Source organism: Triturus cristatus, chromosome 4_2, assembly GCF_964204655.1.
Source record: "Triturus cristatus chromosome 4_2, aTriCri1.1, whole genome shotgun sequence".
NCBI lineage: Eukaryota > Metazoa > Chordata > Amphibia > Caudata > Salamandridae > Triturus > Triturus cristatus.
Window position 1 is genome coordinate 930270817 of NC_140586.1, and position 5000 is coordinate 930275816.

The window sequence follows — 5000 nt, forward strand, 5'->3', positions numbered from 1 at the left end:
AATGTTCAGGGAAAGGGTCTCACGCAGGAGCTCTAGACCAAAGGCACATTACTATGATTTATTAAAGTGCTTCATGCATGCAAAAGGAAACGTCCCTGGGTGTGCTTGAACCACCAACCTTTCGGTTAACAGTCGAACGCGCTAACCGATTGCGCCACAAAGACTAGTGACAAAAGCACATCTCCTGAGACTCAACATATATCTTTATGTGTGCGCGCCTGCCTTGAGCTTGTGTTATATAAGGCGTCTTTATCCTACGCAGCATTTGCCATTTGCTTAGTGTCTTGTCACTGTTGGGTGTTATGATGCGCAGACTACTATCTAATGGTGTTAGGGCCAGTATTACAACCAGTCCCAGTGTATGAGATACATGTATGACTTTTCTGTGGCCTTCTTAGCGTAGCTATCTGCTCCTCTGGTGGTGTTCTACCAGCCTGTCAGGCGTGTGTCTTGCCCATCCAATCTTCACTGTGGCATGTTAGACTTGTCTTCTCTGTGAGCGGAGTCTCCTTCCCAGAGCAGGTGCTTTCTCTGAACTCTTGCTTTGTAAGACTGCTGGGCAAGGCCCTCCCTAGCCCCTCACTCAGATAGATACATTTACCTGCAGAGCTCAGCTTTGGAGAAAGAGAGGGGGCAGAGAGCGCAAAGGGGAAGGCCCAAGGTGCACACCTTATTTTACATAAAAGCTCGGGCTCTTGGGAGGACAGGGACATGAGGGTTCTCAGGGAAAGCCATCACATTAGTATTGATGGCTGGGCCTTGAAACACAACAATCCCGGAATGGCCAGGCACAAAATGCCTGTGCAATAGGCCTGACCATAGGCTTCTGGAGGTCTTGCTCTCCAGAGGCCCCAGTGGTCTAAGCCCGACCAGGGCTGTGCCCGACCAGGGCTGTAGGCCGCGTTGGGAGCGCGTTAGGGACGCAGGGCGCAGAACTCTGCCCGTTTCACCCCAGCATTTCGGGGAGGACAGGGAATTTGGCAAAGACAGTGGGAAGGATTTTTAAGGAGGAGAGTTCAGTGACATGATCTGAAACACAATAGTGCTGGTGATCTGGAGGCTGCCTTCTATGAGCCACTTCTGTCGGGAGCAGCCTGCCATCATGCCCTGATAACCACAACACTAGTCCCAAGCCAGTGACCTCAGCAAATGCAAAAACATTCATACTTATAGTCTCCTGCATCTGATTCTTGCCATCATGTGAAACGTTGGCATTCCAATGTCAGTTGCACACACTTTGTTCATAGGTGTGCAATTTGAGTGCGTGCGCCTCATCACTGTCTTGGACAGAGCTCTGTCTCTAAGCTACACATGTGAAGCATTGGTGGTTCAGTGATAGAATTCTCGCCTGCCACGTGGGAGGCCCGGGTTCGATTCCCGGCCAATGCAAGGCTGTGTTCTTTTGACTTTGCTTTCTAAATCAAATATGGGAACTCAGTGGGGCATAAAATGGGAAACAGTGACCCCGACGTGATTTGAACACGCAACCTTCTGATCTGGAGTCAGACGCGCTACCGTTGCGCCACGAGGTCCTTGCTTTTGGAGTCACATCAGCAAATGTTGTGAGCCTTTTCATTTTTGCCCACCTCCTTATATGCCTAGGGTTGTATTACAAGGTTTGGCTTTTTGTTTTCCATCCTATTGATGAAATTGAGTGCAGGTGCAGAGAGAACGCAGAGGATTGAAATGTTCAGGGAAAGGGTCTCACGCAGGAGCTCTAGACCAAAGGCACATTACTATGATTTATTAAAGTGCTTCATGCATGCAAAAGGAAACGTCCCTGGGTGGGCTTGAACCACCAACCTTTCGGTTAACAGCCGAACACGCTAACCGATTGCGCCACAGAGACTAGTGACAAAAGCACATCTCCTGAGACTCAACATATATCTTTATGTGTGCGCGCCTGCCTTGAGCTTGTGTTATATAAGGCGTCTTTATCCTACGCAGCATTTGCCATTTGCTTAGTGTCTTGTCACTGTTGGGTGTTATGATGCGCAGACTACTATCTAATGGTGTTAGGGCCAGTATTACAACCAGTCCCAGTGTATGAGATACATGTATGACTTTTCTGTGGCCTTCTTAGCGTAGCTATCTGCTCCTCTGGTGGTGTTCTACCAGCCTGTCAGGCGTGTGTCTTGCCCATCCAATCTTCACTGTGGCATGTTAGACTTGTCTTCTCTGTGAGCGGAGTCTCCTTCCCAGAGCAGGTGCTTTCTCTGAACTCTTGCTTTGTAAGACTGCTGGGCAAGGCCCTCCCTAGCCCCTCACTCAGATAGATACATTTACCTGCAGAGCTCAGCTTTGGAGAAAGAGAGGGGGCAGAGAGCGCAAAGGGGAAGGCCCAAGGTGCACACCTTATTTTACATAAAAGCTCGGGCTCTTGGGAGGACAGGGACATGAGGGTTCTCAGGGAAAGCCATCACATTAGTATTGATGGCTGGGCCTTGAAACACAACAATCCCGGAATGGCCAGGCACAAAATGCCTGTGCAATAGGCCTGACCATAGGCTTCTGGAGGTCTTGCTCTCCAGAGGCCCCAGTGGTCTAAGCCCGACCAGGGCTGTGCCCGACCAGGGCTGTAGGCCGCGTTGGGAGCGCGTTAGGGACGCAGGGCGCAGAACTCTGCCCGTTTCACCCCAGCATTTCGGGGAGAACAGGGAATTTGGCAAAGACAGTGGGAAGGATTTTTAAGGAGGAGAGTTCAGTGACATGATCTGAAACACAATAGTGCTGGTGATCTGGAGGCTGCCTTCTATGAGCCCCTTCTGTCGGGAGCAGCCTGCCATCATGCCCTGATAACCACAACACTAGTCCCAAGCCAGTGACCTCAGCAAATGCAAAAACATTCATACTTATAGTCTCCTGCATCTGATTCTTGCCATCATGTGAAACGTTGGCATTCCAATGTCTGTTGCACACACTTTGTTCATAGGTGTGCAATTTGAGTGCGTGCGCCTCATCACTGTCTTGGACAGAGCTCTGTCTCTAAGCTACACATGTGAAGCATTGGTGGTTCAGTGGTAGAATTCTCGCCTGCCGCGCGGGAGGCCCGGGTTCGATTCCCGGCCAATGCAAGGCTGTGTTCTTTTGACTTTGCTTTCTAAATCAAATATGGGAACTCAGTGGGGCATAAAATGGGAAACAGTGACCCCGATGTGATTTGAACACGCAACCTTCTGATCTGGAGTCAGACGCGCTACCGTTGCGCCACGAGGTCCTTGCATTTGGAGTCACATCAGCAAATGTTGTGAGCCTTTTCATTTTTGCCCACCTCCTTATATGCCTAGGGTTGTATTACAAGGTTTGGCTTTTTGTTTTCCATCCTATTGATGAAATTGAGTGCAGGTGCAGAGAGAAAGCAGAGGATTGAAATGTTCAGGGAAAGGGTCTCACGCAGGAGCTCTAGACCAAAGGCACATTACTATGATTTATTAAAGTGCTTCATGCATGCAAAAGGAAACGTCCCTGGGTGGGCTTGAACCACCAACCTTTCGGTTAACAGCCGAACGCGCTAACCGATTGCGCCAAAGAGACTAGAGACAAAAGCACATCTCCTGAGACTCAACATATATCTTTATGTGTGCGCGCCTGCCTTGAGCTTGTGTTATATAAGGCATCTTTATCCTACGCAGCATTTGCCATTTGCTTAGTGTCTTGTCACTGTTGGGTGTTATGATGCGCAGACTACTGTCTAATGGTGTTAGGGCCAGTATTACAACCAGTCCCAGTGTATGAGATACATGTATGACTTTTCTGTGGCCTTCTTAGCGTAGCTATCTGCTCCTCTGGTGGTGTTCTACCAGCCTGTCAGGCGTGTGTCTTGCCCATCCAATCTTCACTGTGGCATGTTAGACTTGTCTTCTCTGTGAGCGGAGTCTCCTTCCCAGAGCAGGTGCTTTCTCTGAACTCTTGCTTTGTAAGACTGCTGGGCAAGGCCCTCCCTAGCCCCTCACTCAGATAGATACATTTACCTGCAGAGCTCAGCTTTGGAGAAAGAGAGGAGGCAGAGAGCGCAAAGGGGAAGGCCCAAGGTGCACACCTTATTTTACATAAAAGCTCGGGCTCTTGGGAGGACAGGGACATGAGGGTTCTCAGGGAAAGCCATCACATTAGTATTGATGGCTGGGCCTTGAAACACAACAATCCCGGAATGGCCAGGCACAAAATGCCTGTGCAATAGGCCTGACCATAGGCTTCTGGAGGTCTTGCTCTCCAGAGGCCCCAGTGGTCTAAGCCCGACCAGGGCTGTGCCCGACCAGGGCTGTAGGCTGCGTTGGGAGCGCGTTGGGAGCGCGTTAGGGACGCATAAAGGGACGCAGGGCGCAGAACTCTGCCCGTTTCACCCCAGCATTTCGGGGAGGACAGGGAATTTGGCAAAGACAGTGGGAAGGATTTTTAAGGAGGAGAGTTCAGTGACATGATCTGAAACACAATAGTGCTGGTGATCTGGAGGCTGCCTTCTATGAGCCACTTCTGTCGGGAGCAGCCTGCCATCATGCCCTGATAAGCACAACACTAGTCCCAAGCCAGTGACCTCAGCAAATGCAAAAACATTCATACTTATAGTCTCCTGCATCTGATTCTTGCCATCATGTGAAACGTTGGCATTCCAATGTCTGTTGCACACACTTTGTTCATAGGTGTGCAATTTGAGTGCGTGCGCCTCATCACTGTCTTGGACAGAGCTCTGTCTCTAAGCTACACATGTGAAGCATTGGTGGTTCAGTGGTAGAATTCTCGCCTGCCACGCGGGAGGCCCGGGTTCGATTCCCGGCCAATGCAAGGCTGTGTTCTTTTGACTTTGCTTTCTAAATCAAATATGGGAACTCAGTGGGGCATAAAATGGGAAACAGTGACCCCGACGTGATTTGAACACGCAACCTTCTGATCTGGAGTCAGACGCGCTACCGTTGCGCCACGAGGTCCTTGCTTTTGGAGTCACATCAGCAAATGTTGTGAGCCTTTTCATTTTTGCCCACCTCCTTATCTGCCTAGGGTTG

At 50.0% G+C, this 5000-nt stretch overlaps 8 non-coding genes across 8 annotated transcripts; 3 read left to right on the top strand and 5 right to left on the bottom strand.

The window, feature by feature from the left end:
- Positions 1-1318: 1318 nt before the first annotated feature.
- TRNAG-GCC (transfer RNA glycine (anticodon GCC)) lies at positions 1319-1389 on the top strand. The gene has a single exon. It is a non-coding gene; the product is annotated as a tRNA-Gly (tRNA).
- A 71-nt stretch (positions 1390-1460) lies between these two features.
- Positions 1461-1532, bottom strand: TRNAW-CCA (transfer RNA tryptophan (anticodon CCA)). Its single transcript has one exon. It is a non-coding gene; the product is annotated as a tRNA-Trp (tRNA).
- A 243-nt stretch (positions 1533-1775) lies between these two features.
- Positions 1776-1849, bottom strand: TRNAN-GUU (transfer RNA asparagine (anticodon GUU)). The gene has a single exon. It is a non-coding gene; the product is annotated as a tRNA-Asn (tRNA).
- Positions 1850-3003: 1154 nt separating this feature from the next.
- Positions 3004-3074, top strand: TRNAG-GCC (transfer RNA glycine (anticodon GCC)). The gene has a single exon. It is a non-coding gene; the product is annotated as a tRNA-Gly (tRNA).
- Positions 3075-3145: 71 nt separating this feature from the next.
- On the bottom strand, positions 3146-3217 carry TRNAW-CCA (transfer RNA tryptophan (anticodon CCA)). Its single transcript has one exon. It is a non-coding gene; the product is annotated as a tRNA-Trp (tRNA).
- Positions 3218-3460: 243 nt separating this feature from the next.
- On the bottom strand, positions 3461-3534 carry TRNAN-GUU (transfer RNA asparagine (anticodon GUU)). The gene has a single exon. It is a non-coding gene; the product is annotated as a tRNA-Asn (tRNA).
- Positions 3535-4711: 1177 nt separating this feature from the next.
- On the top strand, positions 4712-4782 carry TRNAG-GCC (transfer RNA glycine (anticodon GCC)). Its single transcript has one exon. It is a non-coding gene; the product is annotated as a tRNA-Gly (tRNA).
- Positions 4783-4853: 71 nt separating this feature from the next.
- TRNAW-CCA (transfer RNA tryptophan (anticodon CCA)) lies at positions 4854-4925 on the bottom strand. The gene has a single exon. It is a non-coding gene; the product is annotated as a tRNA-Trp (tRNA).
- Positions 4926-5000: the final 75 nt, after the last annotated feature.